This window comes from Mauremys reevesii, linkage group 5 (assembly GCF_016161935.1).
Source record: "Mauremys reevesii isolate NIE-2019 linkage group 5, ASM1616193v1, whole genome shotgun sequence".
Lineage (NCBI taxonomy): Eukaryota > Metazoa > Chordata > Testudines > Geoemydidae > Mauremys > Mauremys reevesii.
In genome coordinates, this window is record NC_052627.1 from 139,765,984 (window position 1) to 139,788,140 (window position 22,157).

Here is a 22,157-nt window from a genome sequence, read left to right on the forward strand (position 1 = left end):
TTTGGCAGCTCTGCTCTAGCTGAACCTGCCCTTCTGGGCTGGCTGGTGTCCCCGCGGGCTGTCACGCAGTGCGGGGGAGCCGGGCCCTGCACCCCTCTTCCTGCGATTCACTGGGACGCTCAGCCAGCCAGTAACACAGCAGGGTTATTAGCCGACAGGACACAGTCGCAAGCGGAGCGTGCAGGTACAGCCTGGACCCCTCAATCAAGTCCTGGGAGGTTCAGGAAGCTTAGACCCCAGCTTGGGTTGCACCCCCGAGCCCAAGACTGACAACAAAACCTCCTCCAGCAGCTCTCCCCCTCCCCCCAGCTCCTCCTCTCCTTTGTTCAGTCCCGGGGCAGGTGTGAATTCTCCCCACCCCCCTCCTGGCTCAGGTTACAGCTCAGGGAGCTTCCTTCCCATCCCCAATGTAACTCCCCGGCCACATTCCCAGGTCAAACCCGCCCAGCTCCCAGCTCCCTGCTCCCTCACGCTGGCCTGCAATGTAACGGAGTCAGAGTCACTGGTCACAGTGGTCACTTCTGGCCTTAAAAGCGGTGACTAGAGGTGGGTTCAGGGTAGGAGGGGACGGGACGAGGCGTCGGGAAGCTCCGGCAGTTCCCTGCTTTTGGAATCTGCCCTGGAAAGAAGCGACCTTGGCAGTTGCTACCCCAGCTGCCCGACCCGGGCCCCTCCTTGGAAACCGGCCAGCAGCTGCCACTCGCTGTTCACACACGTGGGGCTGGTTTTCGCAGAGGGGTGATGTTCCCGTGAAACGTGCATGGATGCTCTTCCGCCAGTGCAAACCGGGCTGGGGGGGGCTTCGCTGGCACCTGTTCATAGTCGGCTCCACCTCACACCTTTATGCACAAACCTGGGGCAGCAGCGTGTGCAGAGCCGGCTGAAGAAGTGGAAAATCCCATTTGCTCTCTTGGATGGTAATGGAGGCATGAGCAGCAGCAGCTCGGGCACCGCATGAAGAGTCAATCTCGGCAGACAGCCGGGTCTTGTAGAGTCCAACAGTGAGGTGAGAAGCCACACGCATGGCAGGCGAGGGCGGGGAGCTGGAGTTCAGTAACCGAGCTGATGCTGCGGCTCCTGGAATCGTAATTGAAAAATTCCTTGCCATGGCTTGGTCGTGCCCTTGTCGTGTGGGCTGAAAGCAGGCTGACGGGGTGTGAACAAAGGGGGCGACTGGGCTACGTCTCCACTTAAACCGCGGCAGAGCCGCAGCGCGTCAGCAAAGCCACTCGCTCCAGCGCTGGGGTTCAGCCTCCTCCCCGAGCGGGGGTCGCGGGGGCAACAGAAGAATCCTGCCATCTGGGCCGGGGGGCATGGGCGGCAGGTTTGTATAATTTTTGGTGGTGCCCAAGTGGATCCGTCCCATCCATAGGATGCCTACCCCTGCCTTATGCTTCAGGGGGACGTGGGGTCCAGGGTGGCCTGGGGGGTTAGCGGGGTGCCTGGCGCCGACCCTGCTCCGCCCAGCGTCTTCCCACCCCGCCACCCTCCACCTCTTCCCCAAGGCCCTGCCCCTGAGCAATGCCGGGAGCTGGCGAGGTGGAGCAGAGTGGGCTGGGGCCAGGTCACTCGCTGCTGCCAGGGCCAGGCCCCCCGCTAACGCCCCAGGCTGCCCTGGGCCCCATCACCCCCTGAAGCACAAGGGAGGGGTAGGCACCACCATGTTGTGCCACAAACACTTGACAAAATGACTGGACTTAGTGCTGGACAATGCGGGCAGGTGGGTATTATGTCATTCAATCATTCGACCCATAACATTGCACACATTTTGCCTCAGTGAAATTAAATATCCAGAGAATTACTGGGCCTGTGATGCTGACCAGGGCTTGCTCACCTGTGGCTCGGGCTCCCCCTCCCTGTGCTGTGGAGGCACAGCCAGGCAGGTCTGCATCTGCAGGCAGGCGCCTGCCTCAGGTGCAGCTCCCGTGGGCCCTGCTAGCCACTAGACTGGGAGCCTCCCGGCCAATGGAATGGGCTGGGCTGGGGGGCGGAAGGCAAAGGGGGAGATTGTAGGGAGCTTTGGAGGAGGGGAGGCAGTGGGGGAGGGGAGTGGGCTGGCACAAAGGGGAGGGCTCTCTGGAGAGGAGTGACGGGCACAGGGGTCATTGGGAGTCTCTCGAGGGGGCAGAGGGTTGTGTGGGTCTCTGTGGGGCAGGGGGCTGTGATGGGCGGAGCCAGCTGCAACCTGGGTCTGCTCTGCGGGGGGTGTTGCTATAGTCCCCTCAGGAAGCTCCCCCCATCCTGTGTGTATTATACCAGCCCCGGGGTGCCCATTGCTGCTCCTTTCCCCGCCCACGGCTCCATCTGTCTGTCCCCACAACCCCCCAGCTGTGTCCATCTGTCTGTCCTCACAACCCCCCTGGCTGTGTCTGTCTGTCCCACAACCCCCGGCTGTGTCCTTGTGTCTGTCTGTCCCACAACCCCCAGCTGTGTCTGGCTGGCTGCCCCCACAACCCCCAGCTGTGTCTGCCTGGCTGCCCCCACAACCTCCCAGCTGTGTCCATCTGTCTGTCCTCACAACTCCCCTGGCTGTGTCCTGGTGTGTGTCTGTCCCACAACCCCCTGGCTGTGTCCTTGTGTCTGTCTGTCCCACAACCCCCTGGCTGTGTCCTTGTGTCTGTCTGTCCCACAACCCCCAGCTGTGTCTGGCTGGCTGCCCCCACTACCCCCGGCTGTGTCTGTCTGTCCCACAACCCCCCGGCTGTGTCCGTGTCTGGCTGCCCCCACAACCCCCCGGCTGTGTCCGTGTCTGGCTGCCCCCACAGCCCCCCGGCTGTGTCAGTCCGACAGGCATTGACCCTGCTGCTCCCTCTGCCCAGGGCTCAGAGCCGCTGCCTGTGGCTCCCTCCCCCTCCCTGCTGTGGAGGTGTGGCCAGGCAGCTCTGGCACCGCCCCCGGCAGCTCCCATTGGCTGGGGTTCCCGGCCAATGGGCTGTGAGCCGAGTCAGGGCTGGGGGGAGCTGCCCCACCTGGCCGACCCCTGGCACGGGGACCCCCAGAGCACAGGGCCTGGTGGAGCTGGGCCCACCCTCGGGAATATTGCTGGAGCCTGGGCCCCACGGGCCATAGAACTCGGCGCCTATGCCGGGGGGGCTCAGCGGAGCGCCCTCGCTCGGGGGTGCAGCTTTCACACTCTCGAGCAACCTCGCTGAGTCGAGCTCACTTGTCAGTGTCGCGCCAGCCTTGGCGTGAGCCACGCGGGGCCGAGAGCCCCTGCTGGGTTTCGTGGCCTCATTAAGTCAAAGGGGCGAGCAGGGCACGTGGGTGAACTTCTCAGTGAAGTCAGAGTGGGAGGAGGCCCCAGGCTCCGTGAGGACAGAGAACTACCCAGGGGCAGGGCAGAACCCAGCAAGAAAAATGCAGCTAATCCACGTGGGGGAAATAACCAGACACCCCACGTGAGGGAGCAGGGATGGCCAAGGCCATGGGAGGGCGGAGGGCACAGCAGTGGGACCCACCTATGTAATAGGAGAGGGTGGGGAATAGGCCAGTGGTTGGCAGCTGGGGGAGAGGAGGAAGTTCCTCAACTCTGAGCCCCTCGATCCCTGAGGTTCTCGTCCTGGAGCAGCAGCGAGGGGAGACCCCCTCTCTGCCCTGCCCTGGCATGACAGCAGCTGGGTACAACGTTTGGTCCTGGGCCCCTCCTTGCTGGGACAGTGTGGACAAGGCAGAGGAGGGTCGGAGCCTGCGGGGCTCAGCTTTGGGTAGAGATTGAAAGGAACCAAATGGGCCTGGCTTGGCTGAGTGATGTCTACGGAGGGGGTGGGCTCAGGCTGGGTCTGAGGGGTCTGGCTGGTGAAGCACGGCATGCTGGGGTCTCCCGCCCGGCGCTTGGGGTGTCCAAGGGCTGCACCTCCATAAGGGGGCTGCAATCTGCTCCATTAGAAACACCCTTGGTTGGGTGGCCCTGGGTTGCCGTTAGCTGGAGAGGGAAAGGGTAGCTGGGGCCAGCACCCAGGCTGATCTCTGGTGCCAGGCCCAGGCGCCAGCCAGGCCAGCAGACCTTGGGGAGAAGAAGCCAAGCAACCAGGTCTCCATCAGGTGAGCCGTTGCTCTGCCTCAGTGGCTCTGCAGGTAATGGGGTGGGGCTGCTGCTCCCCTTCGCCTCTGGCAAGTTGGGGGCTCCTCCAACAGAGGGAGGAGTTGGGAGGTGCTGCACCCCAGTAACCCGGCTGCCTTCCTGGGAGAGCTGCATCCCCTTCTGGGGCGTGGAATGGGCCACACAGCCCCAGAGCGGGGCAGCAGCCAAGAGAAACCAACCCAACCACGGGCTGGGGCTGTGACAGTGGCTGTGACCTCCAGAAAGGATGGGGCTTGGATTCAGCATTGCAAGGCCTGAGTGGTTACAGCTGGGGGGGGGGGGCACCTGTGCTGCCAACCCCAGCAACCCAAGAGGGAGGAAATCCCAAATGCATTAAAGATGAGGGGTGTGAGGTCCCCCTGCCTGCACGGTGTGTAACAGTCCTAGACAGGCAGGGCGGCCAGGCCAGCCCCTGCACTCGTGGTGGGACGGGACTAGGTGACCTCGCGAGGTCCCTTCCGGTCCTATGACCCCATATTACCCTGGCGGGTGTGTCTGACCTGCTCTTAAACCCCCCCCCCCCCGGCCGGAGACCCCCCCGCCTCCCTGGGCGATTCATCCCGGCGCTTAACCACCCGGCCAGCGAGCACCTTCTCCTGGTGTCCAGCCCAAACCGCCCCTGCTGCAAACCGCCCCGGGGCTCCTTGTCCTGCCCTCGGGGGCTGAGGAGAACCATTTCCCACCCCCCTCCAGAGCCACCGTGTCCACACTCGAACCTCCTCTCACGGCCCCTCCTGTCTGCTCTGCTCCAGCCTGAGCTGCCCCCGGGGTTTCCGTCCCTCCCAGCCCCTGGGCTCCAGACCTTCCATCAGCTTCTCGCTCTTCTCCGGACTCTCTCCCATTTGCCCATGTCTTCCCCGGAGTGTTGGCCACCGACCACCCGACAGCGACTCATGTGGCCCAGCTCAAATCCCCTAAACTACAGTCGTGCACCCCACCCCCACCCCACATTGACCCCCCCAGCCACAACTCTGCACCCCTCCCCCACCCCACATTGACCCCAGCCACAACTCTGCACCCCACCCCCACCCCCACCCCACATTGACCCCCAGCCACAACTCTGCACCCTCCCCACCCCACCCCACATTGACCCCAGCCACAACTCTGCACCCTCCCCACCCCACATTGACCCCAGCCACAACTCTGCACCCCACCCCCACCCCACATTGACCCCCAGCCACAACTCTGCACCCCTCCCCAGCCCCACATTGACCCCAGCCACAACTCTGCACCTCCCCACCCCACATTGACCCCCAGCCCCAACTCTGTACCCCTCCCCCAGCCCCACATTGACCCCCAGCCACAACTCTGTACCCCTCCCCCAGCCCCACATTGACCCCCAGCCACAACTCTGCAAACTCCACCAGAGAGGTCCTTTGGGGCCATCTGCCTGTCCCAAGTCAGGGTAAAGGAGGAGGGTTGGGCGTGGGGCTAGCAACTCCACCCCGTAAAAATCAGCTTGCTACAGAAACGCCAACAATAGAGTTAACAGAGACTTTTAGCCTGGAAAAAGAAGGGTCTTCAACTCGAAGATGCATGACGCTGGGTGGTGAAAGCCGCGAGGAAGCCACTAAGCCGATCACCCTTCTTGCAGCCAGGAGGATTACCATCGGCACATGGAACGTGAGGACCATGTACGAGTCAGGAAAGACGGCGCAGGTTGCAGCAGAGATGAGGAGCAACAACCTGACCCTACTAGGCATTAGCGAGACAAGCTGGACGCAAGCTGGACAGAGACGACTGTTGACAGGAGAGCTGTTGCTGTATTCAGGACATGAAGAGAGCGACGCACACCACACACAGGGAGTAGGCTTCATGATGTCCAAACAGGCACAGAGAGCACTGATTGGTTGGGAGGCACATGGTCCCAGGATCATCACAGCATCCTTCAGAACTAAAATGAAGAGGATTAAGATGAATGTTGTTCAGTGCTACGCTCCAACCAATGACAGTGAAGAGGAGGACAAAGACTACTTTTACAACAGACTCCAGAAAATATTAGAGACTCTCCCAGACAAAGACATTACCATCCTTATGGGAGACTTTAATGCCAAAATTGGACCTGATAACACAGGATACGAACAAGTCATGGGGACCCACGCTCTGGGAGAGATGAGTGAGAATGGAGAGAGATTTGTGGATCTGTGTGCACTTAACAACCTGGTCATAGGAGGCAGCATCTTTCCTCACAAGCGGATCCACAAGAGTACCTGGGTATCGCCAGCAGGCATGACAGAAAACCAGATCGACCATGTCTGCATTAGCAAGAAGTTCAGAAGGTCCTTGCAGGACGTTAGAGTTAGAAGAGGAGCAGACGTGGCGTCCGACCATCACTTAGTGGTGGCCAGATTGAAGCTGAAGCTGAAGAAGAACTGGATAGACGCGTCAGACAGAAGAGCGAAGTACAACGTCAACCTTCTGAAGGACCATAAGACCAAGGAAGATTTTGGATTGACGCTGAAGAATAAGTTTTCAGTACTACAGGATCGGTCTGAGGAAGAGGAAGACAGTGTACTCAACAGATGGCAGAAAGTGAGAGACACACTTAGGTCAGCATGCCAGGAAGTGCTTGGAATTAAGAAACACCAGCAGAAAGAGTGGATCACAGCAGAGTCCTTGACAAAGATAGAAGACAGAAAGAAGAAGAAGGCAGCAGTCAACAACAGCAGGACTAGAGCAGCAAAGGCCAAAGCTCAAAAGAGTATGCTGAAGCCCACAGAGCAGTGAAGAGGAATATTAGGAAGGACAAGAGAGATTATGTGGATGGACTGGCAGCAGAAGCAGAGCAGGCAGCATACAGCGGTAACATGAAACAGCTGTGCGATACTACCAAGCGACTGTCTGGAAAGTTCAGCAAGCCAGAACGTCCGTTAAAGACAAGCAGGAAAGTCTATAACAGGAATAGAACTACAGATGAACAGATGGGCGGAGCACTTTGAGGAACTCCTGAACAGACCAGCACCACCAAATCCACCAGACATCGACCCAGCCAATGAGGACCTCCCAATCAATTGCGATAAACCAACCAGAGACGAGATCAGAAAAGCCATCACCATGATGAAGAACAGGAAGGCGGCTGGACCTGACGATATCCCAGCAGAGGCCCTGAAAGCAGACCTGGATGCTTCAGTGGAAATGCTGTACCCCCTCTTTGAGAAGATATGGGAAGAAGAAGTGATTCCAGCTGACTGGAAAGAGGGATATCTCATCAAAATCCCCAAGAAAGGAGACCTCAGCAACTGTGCCAACTATAGAGGAATCACACTCCTGTCGGTGCCAGGGAAGGTCTTCAACCGAGTCCTCTTAGAGAGAATGAAGGATGCCGTCGATCCACAGCTACGAGATGAACAGGCAGGTTTCCGGCAGAACAGATCATGCACGGACCAGATAGCAACGCTCCGCATCATAGTCAAGCAGTCTATGGAGTGGAACTCCTCGTTGTACATCAACTTTGTTGACTATGAGAAAGTATTCGATAGCGTGGATCGAGAGACCCTCTGGAAGCTCCTTCGGCACTATGGCATCCCAGCAAAGGTGGTCAACCTGATCAAGAATTCATACGACGGCATACACTGTAGAGTGATCCACGGAGGGCAGCTCACAAACAGCTTCCAGGTGCGAACCGGAGTCAGACAAGGATGCTTGTTGTCACCACTTCTCTTCTCGTCATCGATTGGATTATGAAGACATCCACTTACAAGCGTAGGAATGGAATCCAATGGTCATTGTGGACCCAGCTTGATGACCTGGACTTTGCCGACGACCTTGCACTCCTTTCGCACAGTAAACAGCAGATGCAAGAGAAGACCAACGTAGTGGCAGCCACGTCATCACAGGTTGGCCTCAACATCCACAAGGATAAGACCAAGATCCTTAGGATCAATTCCATCAGCAACGACCCAGTCACACTGAATGGAAGCCCCCTGGAAGAAGTGCAGTCCTTCACCTACCTAGGTAGCATCATCGACCAGCAGGGTGGCACAGACGCAGACATCAAAGTAAGGATTGGTAAGGCAAGAGCAGCCTTCTTACAGCTCAAGAACATCTGGAGCTCCAGAGAGCTGTCTTTGGCAATAAAGATTCGACTGTTCAACTCCAACGTGAAATCAGTCTTACTGTATGGAGCTGAAACCTGGAGGACAACCAAAACAACCACCAGGAAGATCCAGACCTTCATTAATAGCTGCCTCAGAAGGATTCTCCAGATCCGCTGGCCAGACACCATCAGTAACATCCACCTCTTGGAGAGGACCCATCAACTCCCAGCAGAGGAAGAAATTAGAAGGAGAAGGTGGGGCTGGATAGGACATACACTACGCAAGCAGCCAACCAACATCACCAGACAGGCACTGCAGTGGAACCCCCAAGGCAAGCGGAAAAGAGGCCGCCCAAGAAATACCTGGCGACGCGACCTTCAGGTTGATAGCAAAAAAATGGGCTATACCTGGAACCAGCTAGAGCGAATGGCCCAGGATAGAAGACTATGGAGATCTGTGGTTGGCGGCCCATACCCCGGTTGGGGTGACGGGCATGAATGATGAATGAATGATGTCAGGCCCCACAGGCAGTGCCCAGGATAGGATTTGGGGGCCCTGTGCACTGGGGTGACGAGCACGGTATAAAGACCTATAGAGAACCGACTGGAACGAGAGGAGCCCATGGTAGTGAGAAATGGGGAGCGACCCAGAGCTATAACACCCCCTGAAATCTGTCGTGTCCCAGGGCTGCAGAGAGGCCGGAAGGTGCAGGCTAAGAGCCAGCCAGCCAGGCCCAGGGACATGGTCGAGCTGTCAGCGATATGGAGAAAGGCAGAAGTGTCCAGTAGAGATTTCTGTTGTGTATTTGGGCAAAAGCCAGAGGCTGGAGTCCCGGCAGTTGAGGAGACACTTCCCATTCCAACAGTAATTGAGAGGATGTTAAAGAGCAGCCAGTAAAGTTAAACATTTTAAAAGCAGCAGGTCCAGATAACGTCCAGGCAGGAGTTGTAGAAGAGCTGGCTGAGGAGATGGCTGAACCAGGAATGCTGATTTTCAATAGGTCTTGGAGCCCTGGGGAAGTCCCAGAAGACAGACAGCTACTGCTGTGCCAACATTTAAGGAGGTAAAGGGGACCGTGCCCGAGGTAAGAATGACCTAGGTAATTATAGGCCTGTCAGCCTGACATCAGGCCTGGGCAAGAGAATGGAGCGGCTGATATGAGAGTTGTTTAATGAACAATTAAGGGAGGGCAATATTATTACTGCCAGTCAATGCGGGTTTATGGAAAATAGATCCTGTCACACGAACTTGCTATCTGGCTTTGATGGTATTACAGGTTTGGCTGGAAAGGAAACAGGGTTGATGTGTAATGTACTGAGACGTCAGTAAGACGTTTGATGTGGTACCACTTGTCATTTTGATTAAAAAGCTAGAACAATACATCATTACGTGGATTAAAAGCTGGTTAACTGACAGGTCTCAAAACGTAATTGTAACCGAGGAATCATTGTTGTGCTGGCTTGTTCCTAGTGGGGTCCCCCGAGATCGGCTCTTGGCCTTGTGCTATTAAACAGCTTTATCAATGAGCTGGCAGAAAACATCCACTCCTCACTGATGGAGTTTGCTGATGACACAAAGCCTGGGGGGGGGGGGAGGGCACTGACAGCACTCTGGGGCGCTTGGCAAGGTGGCAGCAAGCGCCAACATGCATTTCAATACAGCCGAATGTAAAGTCACAATCTGTGAACAAGGAATGCAGGATCCTTGCAGGAGAGGGACTCTGGCCTGGGAAGCACTGACTCTGACAAAGACTCGGGCCTTGCAGTGGTTGATAACCAGCTGAACATGTGATGCTTTGGCCAAAAGGGTGAGTCTGGGATGTATACAGGGGCAGCTCCAGGCACCAGCACGCCAAGCGCGTGCTTGGGGCGGCCAGCCACAGGGGGCGCTCTGCTGGCAGTCCAGGTCTGTGGCGGCATTTCGGTGGCAGGGGCCCTTCAGTGCTGCAAAGACGTGGAGCGACTGAAGGGTCCCCTGCCGCCGAAGACCCGGACCGCCGCCGGGTGAGTACAAGCACCGCAGCTCCCCCGCTTTGCCCCCGGCCCCCTGACTCCTCTGGGTGGCCCTGCTGGGCGGGGAGCCAGATACCCTGGGCAGCGCTGGAGTGAGATGGTTTAATAGCCTGGTGGTGCCTCCCCGGTCCCCAGGTGCAGTACGGCCTGGACGTGAACATGTGGCTCAGCCGCAGCCAGCTGGCGCCGGGGAGCGGGATTTCTGGCTGCTGTCACCAGGGCCGGCTCTACAGTTTTTGCCGCCCCAAGCAGCGCACCGAATTGCCGCTGCGGACTGCGGGGGCAGTCAGTGTGCCCTTAGGGCAGCAGGCGTGTTTCCGCGGTGGCGGCAGCGTCTATGTTTAGCGGAAGCCACCCTGGACAGTTAAATATAGAAGCTGCCGCCGAATTGCCGCCACTGCGGAAATGCACGTGCCGCTCTAAAGGCACACGGACTGCCCCCGCCGTCCGCGGCGGCAATTCGGCGCCCTGCTGGGGGCAAAACAACAGGGACTGCCGCCCCTTGCAGACTGCCGCCCCAAGCACCAGCTTGGAATGCTGGTGCCTGGAGCCGGCCCTGGCTGTCACCATGTGGGCTCGAGGCTGGGGGCTGATTCGACAAGCAGAGGCAAGTGCCTTCCCCAGCAGGCGATGGTCCTTCGCCACGTCTCCCTGGGCGCTGGGTGCTTGGAGTCGGTGCTTATCTGGAGGGGAGCGTGCCCCCTACTGAGCCCCCCAGCTCGCACCCTGCAGCACATCGCTGTTCCTCAGCACATCCATCCAAGGCAGGGGCGGCTCCAGGCCCCAGCACGCCAAGCGCGTGCTTGGGGCGGCAAGCCGCGGGGGCGCTCTGCCGGTGCCGCGAGGGTGGCAGGCAGGCTGCCTCCAGCAGCTTGCATGCGGAGGGTCTGCTGGTCCAGCCTGCGGGAGGTCTACCGAAGCCGCGGGACCAGCGGACCCTCCGCAGGCAAGCCGCTGGAGGCAGCCTGCCTGCCGTGCTTGGGGCGGCAAAATCCCTAGAGCCGCCCCTGATTCGAGGCTGCGCTGGCTCAGGCCTGCTGAGTTTGTGAGACCAGGGCCGGCCACTGCCTCGGGTTCAAAACCCTCCTCTGCCCCAGGAAGCCAGGCGGAGCCCAGGGAGACTGTGCAGCACTGCCGGCTCTGTGCTGGGCTCAGCACGGCCTCTTCTGGGCGAGATGCCAAACGATGGGCCTGGCCCCAAGGGCTGGGTGTTAACCCTGGTGTGAGGCCACCCCTGGCAGGGGCTGAATTTCAGAGGGAGCTCAGTAAAATGCCTGTGAATACAGAAGTGATTTTGGTCCCTTAGGGTTGAGAAGTGGGAGGGAAACAGCAGCTACCGTTTCAGCCCTTGTGCACTCGGTGGCTGCACACGAGGAACCTCTCCGAGGACCCCCACATTAGCCCCAAGGGTCCCGGCGTATCACAGACACCTGGGGTCCCCTCCCTCTCCCCTCTCCTGGGGAGAACGGGTTCCATCGGAGATGCAGACTCATGCTGGAGTCCCAGACACCGTGGCAGTGCCGGCGCCCCGCAGGCCTGGCTTGTCGGGCTCTCAGTGTCTCTGTCAGACAAGGGGTCCCACATTTCGACTTGTGACCTGATTCTTTACTGGGGGTGGCTCTGGCTTTTTTGCCGCCCCAAGCACGGCAGGCAGGCTGCCTTCAGCGGTGTTTCTGCGGGAGGTCCCCGGTCCCGCGGCTTCGGCGACGCTCCTGCGGGAAGTCCCCAGTCCCGCGGCTTCGGCGGCGTGCCTGCGGGAAGTCCCCAGTCCCGCGGCTTCGGCGACGCTCCTGCGGGAAGTCCCCAGTCCCGCGGCTTCGGCGACGCTCCTGCGGGAAGTCCCCAGTCCCGCGGCTTCGGCGGCAGCCTGCGGGAAGTCCCCGGTCCCGCGGCTTCGGCGATGCTCCTGCAGGAAGTCCCCGGTCCCGCGGCTTCGGCGGCGCGCCTGCGGAAGTCCCCGGTCCGCGGCCGGCGGCGCGCCTGCGGAAGTCCCGGTCCCGCGGCCGGTGGCGCGCCTGCGAAGTCCCGGTCCCGCGGCTTCGGCGACGCTCCTGCGGGAAGTCCCCAGTCCCGCGGCTTCGGCGACGCTCCTGCGGGAAGTCCCCAGTCCCGCGGCTTCGGCGGCGTGCCTGCGGGAAGTCCCCAGTCCCGCGGCTTCGGCGACGCTCCTGCGGGAAGTCCCCGGTCCCGCGGCTTCGGTGGCGCGCCTGCGGGAAGTCCCCGGTCCCGCGGCTTCGGTGACGCTCCTGCGGGAAGTCCCCGGTCCTGCGCCTTCGGCGGCGCGCCTGCGGGAGGTCCCTGGTTCTGTGCCTTCGGCGGCGCGCCTGCGGGAGGTTCCCGGTTCTGTGCCTTCGGCGGCGCGCCTGCGGGAGGTTCCCGGTTCCGTGCCTTCGGCGGCGCGCCTGCGGGAGGTCCCCGGTTCCGTGCCTTCGGCGGCGCGCCTGCGGGAGGTCCCCGGTCCCGGTCAGCGGCCGGCGGCGCCTGCGGAGGTCCCGGTTCCGTGCCTTCGGCGTCGCGCCTGCAGGAGGTCCCCGGTTCCGTGCCTTCGGCGGCGTGCCTGCGGGAGGTTCAGGTTCCGTGCCTTGGCGGCGCGCCTGCGGAGGTCCCGGTCCCGGTCCGCGGCCGGCGCGCCTGCGGAGGTCCCGGTTCCGTGCCTTCGGGCGGCGCGCCTGCGGAGGTCCCGGTTCCGTGCCTTGGCGCGCGCCTGCGGGAGGTCCCGGTCCTGTGCCTTCGCAGCACGCCTGCGGAGGTCCCGGTCCTGTGCCTTCGGCGGCGCGGCTGTGGGAGGTTCCCGGTTCCGTGCCGTCGGCGGCGTTTCTGCGGGAGGTCCCCGGTCCCGTGGCTTCGGCGGCGCGCCTGCGGGAGGTCCCCGGTTCCGGTTCCGTGCCTTCGGCGGCGCGCCTGCGGGAGGTCCCCGGTCCTGTGCCTTCGGCGGCGCGCCTGCGGGAGGTCCCCGGTCCTGTGCCTTCGGCGGCGCGCCTGCGGAAGGTTCCTGGTCCCGCGGCTTCGGCGGCGCGCCTGCGGGAGGTCCCCGGTCCCGGTCCTGTGGCTTCGGCGGCGTTTCTGCGGGAGGTCCCCGGTCCCGCGGCTTCGGCGTACCCACCACTTAATTGCTGCCAAATCCATGGGACCGGGAACCTCCCGCAGAAACGCCGCCGAAGGCTGCCTGACTGTGCCGCCCTCGCAGGGACTGGCAGGTGCCCCCCGCGGCTTGGCGCGCCGGTGCCTGGAGCTGCTGCTGTTCTTCACCCCAGGATCTTCCCCCCGCCTGGGGCAGTCCTGGCCTGTCCTGCCCCATTGCGGGACAAAGACTCTGGGCCTGGATTCTCCCTCGGCTCAGCTCCTGGGCTGTGGCCCTGCAGCCAACAAGGGGCATTTTCCCCATGGCTGCAGCTGCTCTGCTGGAGGTTTGCTCAGGTGGAATTTCCCGGCAGCTCTGATCCACTCCAGGATTTGGCTGCTGTTCGGATCCGTTACAAACACCCCTCCCCCTCTTCCTCCGAGGGCTTGCTGGGGCGGGGGTCTGGGTTTTATGTGACTTACTCCAGTGCAAGACATGCCCTGAGCAGAGTGGGAGTCCCAGGATCTGTCCCTGAGTCTCACTGGAACCCAGTGCTCAGAGCAGGGAGCTGGAGTCACACGTGCAGAAGAGGGTTGAGACTAAAACTAGGCCAGCTCCTGTGACGGAGCGATTCTGGCGGGACCCAACTGAGAGTGCCAAATCAGGACCAATTGCTTAAACAGGGCAGTTACAGCCCTAGGCTGGGTTTTTTCCACCTCTAAGGCAAACCAAACCAGCCAGACAAAAAGGACTTTGGTCTCACCCCACTGGCTAACCACAAGTCACGCAAGCAATTTCCTTAGACACTCCAGTCTCCCAGTATCACCACCAGTGCACTCGTCCTGGGGATAAATGGTTATGAAAACCAACACCCCAATAAAAGAAAAAGGTTCCCTCGATCCCAAAGGACCAAGCCCCAGACCCAGGTCAATATACACATCAGATCTTACCCACAAATCACGCTGTTGCCAATCCTTTAGAATCTAAAATCTAAAGGTTTATTTACAAAGGGAAAAAGGTAGAGATGAGAGGTAGAATTGTTTAAATGGAATCAATTACATACAGTAATGGCAAAGTTCTTAGTTCAGGCTTGCAGCAGTGCTGGAGTAAACTGCAGGTTTAGATTAAGTCTCTGGAGAGCATCCCCCACTGGGATGGGTCCTTCAGTCCCTTGTGTAAAGCTTCAGTTTGTGGCAAAGTCCCTCCAGAGGTCAGAAGCAGGATTGAAGACAAGATGGAGATGAGGCATTAGGCTTATATAGACTTTTCCAGGTGTAAGAATCCCTTTGTCTTCACTGTGGAATTTTACAGCAAAAATATGGAGCCTGGAGTCACATGAGCCAGTCCCTGCATACTTTGCTGAGTCACAAGGCGTGTCTGCCTTCTCTCCATGGGTCCATTGTGTCCTTAATGGTCCTTAATGGGCCATCAAACAGGCTAGGCAGAGCTAACACCAGCTTGTCTGGGAGGCTTCCCCCAGAAGCACAGCACAAACTTGAAATACTGACAGCATGGAGCCAACATTCATAACTTCAGCTAACAATGATACAGACATACAGACAGCATAATTATAACCAGCAACCCATAACCTGGTCTTAGACACCTTATATGACCCCCTTTACTTAGGATTTGGTGCCACTACAGGACCTTGGTTGCAACCCATGTTCTATATGGTCCCCATTTATATCAATAACGTCACACCCCCAACGCAAAATTGATGCAGGAAGGGATGACAAAACATCGCTGACTGCATCCCAAGAGCCCCCTTTCCTTGGGTCTGTCTCACTACAGCTAGTGTTGGGCTAGAGGCCGCACCAGGGTATAACCGAAATGGTTTATCAAAGTCATGTTCAATAACATGAATGGATCTCTTTACAAACTCAAGGTATAACTTGGTTAGCTTTTGCAGCATGGTTCCTGTATGTTTCATGTGATCTTGCCAAGAGCTAAAGAAAATAGCTACTTTATCCATACCAGTTCTGGCCAATATTTTGAATCCAAATAACATTAAACCAATGTAGATATAGAGGTTGTTCATATTACAGGAATCTTGGCATTTAGCCATGAAAGCAATATGGTAGTGTGCCTCAGTTTCCCCTTTCATACAGCACATCAGGTCTGGAATGTATTTTCCCCTGTGAAAAGTTCCAACACTGTTTACATGCATTAACTGTGAAACATCAGTATAGCAAGGCCCTTTAACATAAAGTGTGTTTTCATGTATTCCTTTCAACATGTTTAAGGGATTTTCCAAAAGATTAGGCACATTGTACATTGTTACAGTTCTTGGCCATAGCAACACATTAGTTACAAAAATTAGCATTAGCAATAACAACAAATTCATTGCAAGTGTCCATTTACAATCATGTTTGTCATGCCACACCCTTGGCTCAATACCATTGGAATTTGGGCATTTTAGGGTTAACCTGTGGGTTCCCTTTGCAAAATTCAGTCTTCTCTTTCCTTCTTGTTCTTCGGGACTAAACCCTGATTTCTCTTGCTTAACAGAGATCACCGGCTGATGGGGTGGGCCCTCTGTGCTAACAGCTATTAGCAAGTCTTTCTTCTCCCTGCCAGCCAAGTAATTCGCATCAACACAGACACTCGCTTTTAACTTCTTAGCTGCTATGGATTCCACGGCTGGACTTTGTCTTACAGAGATACCACACAAATCCAAAGAGTCTGAGGGTGAGAGCTGGCTTGCTCTCCCCTGCCTCCTCAAGCATTTAGCCATACAACTGTTCTGCCCTGAAACACCAGTAACTGAATCTGTCCTCAGATCCTGAAGCACCGACTGCTCACTTACAGATTCAGCATGGAGACATTCCTGTCCCAACAGCATTGTCTCCCCACCAACAAGCTGGCCACACACAGCCAGGTGGTTATAGGGCTGCTCAACTTCCTTAACAGCTTCTACTCCACCTGAGACCTTTTCAAAGCTGCCCACACTGGATCTCTCAAAAGGAAAGTCAGTGGATCCATTCACAACAGAAAATTTCTGGCTGTTAGGAACTGAAACTTTCTTGATTAGATCACTTTTACACCCTTCAGTTGCAGTAAACTGCTTGCACAGGCTACCATGAGGATTCCTTTCCCTAGGAGCTTCTCTAAGCAGCAATTCACCCCTCTCAGAAATTCTGCCCTTCCCTTCTTCACCTAGGGCTTGCTCTAAAGGAACACTTCCCTGAGCAACCACAGATGCTACAGACTTTCTAGATAACAGGTCAGAAGTAGTCTCCTTCCCTTGGCCATGAACAAGTTCAGGAATCTTTTCCTTCTTGCTACAAGTTGTCAAACTGTCAGTCGGTAACACAATTAAATCACCTTTATGCTCTCCTTGTGCCCTGGCTGGTATCACCCTGATCAGCCAGAGTTGCTGCACCCTTTTCCAACCACACATTAGCAACTGGCAAACTACAAGCACCGGAATTGTCTGGTCTCTGGGATTTTGCTATGACACTAACTGGATGCAACCTAGTCACAGTGCCATTCCCCCCAGCAGACACAAACTCAGGACCATTCCCTTCCTGGGCTTTAGCTGTATTTACAACCAACTTCGAGACAACTGAATCACCCTCAACCATTACAGGCTGACAGGCACCTTCTGTCTGCTCCACAGACACAGAAGAGCCGGAGACACATTCTCCTTTACCAGACACACAGCTTGGGATTTTACTTCCCTTGTCCCAGCACACAGGGCTGTTCACAGACAACTGCTTGGAGACTGGAGTAGCTTCCTTTATAGGCAAGTCAATACTCCTGACAGACACAGGCACATTCCCTCCACTGTCACATTTCTCCACACAGGAAACAGGTAAGGGATATGGACACTCATCTTCCACTATCCCTCCCTTCCCAAATTGCTGATTAGACAAAGCCATCAGCTCACAAGGCTGCCTAGTCTCCTGCAAACTTTCCCTACCAGGCACATTGCCTCTCCCAACAGATAAGCTGCTGCTCTTTTCACTACACTGAGCTACTTTTAGCAAATCACAGTTACCCATTTCAGGTTTACTTCTACAAGCTGCACTAGCCACCAATCCATTACCCATTACAAATTTACCCTCTCCCTCCTCAGTTAGGGATTTAACCTGAGAAACATTTTCCTCCCCAATGAGATCTTTCTGCTCTTGATTTAACTCCAGATTTCCTTCTGAGACATCAGACAGACATTCAGAAACTTCATTCCCAGACAAACTGCTTTTTTGCACAGACAAACCTTTGGAGCAATCCTCCTCAGGCAAATCATTGCTCACAATAGACACAGGTTTAAGATCATTCCTCTCCTGTGACTGGCTACCTGGACTGAACAAATCTTTAACATTTTCCCCAATTAAAAGATCTTTAGGCAATAACTTCCTGACGCCAGCTATCACTTCATGCTGAGCCCCATTCCACTCAAGGTGGATTCTGGCTAAAGGCACACGGACAGTAAACTCACAGAGGATCACAACATTCACACTTTGATTTGGTAAATAATCTTCCTCTTTGACCAGATCCGCTCTAACAAGAGTGATGTTAGAAGCCATAGTTTGCCCTAAACAGCTTTTACCATTGACTTTTACACTCTCGTACATAGCACTGGCACAATTTATGGGGCCACCCCCTACTGAACCCACAGTAACAGCATTGACATAAAAGGTGGCATTGTTGGGGTACATTTGGTTACCCCCAGACAACTGCTCAGAATTATACAACATACCAAAATTGTTACAAACTGGACTTTCAAGAGGATACAGTCTCTGCTGTTCTTCCATTGCTTTTTTGACTTGGAGTTGGAGTCTAGCTGTCTCCTGTTGCATCTGTCGAGTTTTCTCCTCAGCAGCCAGCAGCTCCAGACGCCTCTTACGAGCTTTTTCTTCTCTCTTAGCAACTTCTTTCTTTCTCTCATCAGCCTCTTTCTCCATTCGAATTTCTGCCAGTTCTTGCTCATAATCAAACTGCAGGCTGTCTCTCAAGGCTTGCAGTTTCCTTGCTTTTCCTGATGCTCTCTCTCTCATGGTCACTGATCTTTAACCAACCAAACTCTCAATCCCAAAGTTAAAATTTGGATAGCGTGGGGTTCTGACCCAAAGCTTAATTGACCTGGTTCTGTGGATCCTAGCACGACTACGCCACTGTGACGGAGCGATTCTGGCGGGACCCAACTGAGAGTGCCAAATCAGGACCAATTGCTTAAACAGGGCAGTTACAGCCCTAGGCTGGGTTTTTTCCACCTCTAAGGCAAACCAAACCAGCCAGACAAAAAGGACTTTGGTCTCACCCCACTGGCTAACCACAAGTCACACAAGCAATTTCCTTAGACACTCCAGTCTCCCAGTATCACCACCAGTGCACTCGTCCTGGGGATAAATGGTTATGAAAACCAACACCCCAATAAAAGAAAAAGGTTCCCTCGATCCCAAAGGACCAAGCCCCAGACCCAGGTCAATATACACATCAGATCTTACCCACAAATCACGCTGTTGCCAATCCTTTAGAATCTAAAATCTAAAGGTTTATTTACAAAGGGAAAAAGGTAGAGATGAGAGGTAGAATTGTTTAAATGGAATCAATTACATACAGTAATGGCAAAGTTCTTAGTTCAGGCTTGCAGCAGTGCTGGAGTAAACTGCAGGTTTAGATTAAGTCTCTGGAGAGCATCCCCCACTGGGATGGGTCCTTCAGTCCCTTGTGTAAAGCTTCAGTTTGTGGCAAAGTCCCTCCAGAGGTCAGAAGCAGGATTGAAGACAAGATGGAGATGAGGCATTAGGCTTATATAGACTTTTCCAGGTGTAAGAATCCCTTTGTCTTCACTGTGGAATTTTACAGCAAAAATATGGAGCCTGGAGTCACATGAGCCAGTCCCTGCATACTTTGCTGAGTCACAAGGCGTGTCTGCCTTCTCTCCATGGGTCCATTGTGTCCTTAATGGTCCTTAATGGGCCATCAAACAGGCTAGGCAGAGCTAACACCAGCTTGTCTGGGAGGCTTCCCCCAGAAGCACAGCACAAACTTGAAATACTGACAGCATGGAGCCAACATTCATAACTTCAGCTAACAATGATACAGACATACAGACAGCATAATTATAACCAGCAACCCATAACCTGGTCTTAGACACCTTATATGACCCCCTTTACTTAGGATTTGGTGCCACTACAGGACCTTGGTTGCAACCCATGTTCTATATGGTCCCCATTTATATCAATAACGTCACAGCTCCTTCCTCTGGGGCTGCCAGCGCACGGACACCCCCGGGGGCAGGGGGAGCCTGGCACGGGGCCCCTCGCTGGCACATCAGAAATACCATCTCCAGCCTTGGGACAGGAGCGGGGCCAGTGGGAGCTGCTGAGCAATATCCCAGCTGTGGGAGAAGAGCAGGGATCGAATGGGTTAAAGTGGGGGCTGGGAGCTAGGACTCCTGGGTTCTCTCCCTGGCTCTGGGAGGGGGCTGGGAGCCAGGACTCCTGGGTTCTCTCCCTGGCTCTGGGAGGGGGCTGGGAGCCAGGACTCCTGGGTTCTCTCCCTGGCTCTGGGAGCGGAGTGGGGTCTGGTGGTTAGATGGGGTGGGGGGCTTGGAGCCAGGACTCCTGGGTTCTCTCCCTGGCTCTGGGAGGGGAGTGGGGGCTGGTGGTTAGATGGGGGTGGGGTGGGGGCTGGGAGCCAGGACTCCTGGGTTCTCTCCCGGGCTCGAGCCTGCCTCTCCCCTGGGAGCCCCAGCGATTCTGCGTGGCTCCGGGGAACCGGCCCGCGTTTGTCCCGCTTTTCCCCACCCAGGGGAGGCGCCGGGCGCTCGGCCAATCGGTCCGGCGCGGAGGCCCCCGGCCGCTTCCCCGGGGATGCGCTGGCTGCAGGGGCCGGCGCGCCGCTCCCCCCGCCCCGCGGAGCCGCAGCCTGCGAGCGGGCAGAGTCCAGCCCAGCTTTTCGCTGCCTCTGCGCCGAGCCTCGGCCGGGGCCATGGAGTGTCCGGAGCGCCGCTGCCGCGACGCCGCCACCTTCGACTTCTGGACCGACTACCTGGGGCTGTGCGCGCTGGTGGGCCCGGCCCGGCCTCCCGCCGCCCCCGCCGCCCGCTCGCTGCCGGCTGCGCCCGGCCCCGCCGCCGCCCTGCGCGACCTGGAGCAGCGCTTCGCCCGGCTGCGCCCCTTCCAGCCCGCCGGCGGCCGGGCCTCGGGGGGCGGCTGCGCGCCCGGCCCGGGCCCCTTGGAGCTGCTGGGCGCGGAGCGTGGGGGGCGCAGGGGGGTCCCCGGGGGCAGCCGGGCCAAGCCGGAGCCCAAGATCTGCGTCTTCTGCCGGAACAACGGGGCGCCCCAGGAGGTGTTCGGCTCGCACGTGCTCAAGAGCCTGGACGGGCGGGTGCTGTGCCCGATCCTGCGCGCCTACACCTGCCCGCTGTGCAGCGCCCGCGGGGACTACGCGCACACCGTCAAGTACTGCCCGCTCTCCCGCCGGCCGCCGCCGCGCCGCGCCCTGCCGGGCCGCCGCCTGCGCCTCTTCCACCGCCGGAGCAGCGCGCCCTGCCGGGCCGCCGCCTGCGCCTCTTCCAGCGCCCGGAGCAGCGCGCCCTCCCCGGCCGCCGCCTGCGCCTCTTCTAGCGCCCGGAGCAGCGCGCCCTGCCGGGCCGCCGCCTGCGCCTCTTCTAGCGCCCGGAGAAGCGCGCCCTGCCCACCCGCCGCCTGCGCCTCGTCTAGCGCCCGGAGCAGCGCGCCCCGCCGGGCCGCCGCCTGCGCCTCTTCTAGCGCCCGGAGCAGCGCGCCCTGCCGGGCCGCCGCCTGCGCCTCTTCTAGCGCCCGGAGCAGCGCGCCCTGCTGGGCCGCCACCTGCGCCTCTTCCAGCGCCCGCAGCAGCGCGCCCACCGGGCCGCCGCCTGCGCCTCTTCTAGCGCCGGGCAGCGCGCCCGCGGGCCGCCGCCTGCGCCTCTTCTAGCGCCGAGCAGCGCGCCCTGCCGGGCCGCCGCCTGCGCCTCTTCTAGCGCCGAGCAGCGCGCGCCGCTGGCCGCCGCCTGCGCCTCTTCTAGCGCCCGGAGCAGCGCGCCCTGCCGCCGCCTGCGCCTCTTCTAGCGCCCGGAGCAGCGCGCACGCACCCCGGATTGCTCACCCAGTCTGCATTGCACGCTCAGCCTGACACACGCACCTGCATTGCATGCTCAGCCTGCACACGCACCCTGCATTGCACGCTCAGCCTGCACATGCACACGCACCTGCATCACGCATTGCTCGCTCAGCCTGACACACGCACCCACATCGCACACACACCCGCATTGCACACGCACCTGCATTGCTCGCTCAGCCTGACACACGCACCCACATTGCACACACAGCCTGACATCCCCGCCTCGCATCCCACACTCAACTCCACACACCACATTGCACACAGCCCATCACACACTCAGCCCAATCCACACACACTGCGTCTAGGGTGACCAGACAGCAAGTGTGAAAAATCAGGCCAGGTTGGGGGGTAACAGGCGCGTATATAAGACAAAGCCCCAAATATTGGGATTGTTCCTATAAAATTGGGACATCTGGTCACCCTACCTGCATCCCACACTCAGCCCAACACTGCTCCACATGGCCCAGTCCTCCCGTAACACACACACTGCATCACACTCAGCCCAACACTGCTCCACATGGCCCAGTCCTCCCGTAACACACACACTGCATCACACTGAGCCCAACACTGCTCCACATGGCCCAGTCCTCCCGACACACACACTGCATCACACTCAGCCCAACACTGCTCCACATGGCCCAGTCCTCCCATAACACACATACTGCATCACACTCAGCCCAACACTGCTCCACATGGCCCAGTCCTCCCGTAACACACACACTGCATCACACTCAGCCCAACACTGCTCCACATGGCCCAGTCCTCCCGACACACACACTGCATCACACTCAGCCCAACACTGCTCCACATGGCCCAGTCCTCCGTAACACACACACTGCATCACACTCAGCCCAACACTGCTCCACATGGCC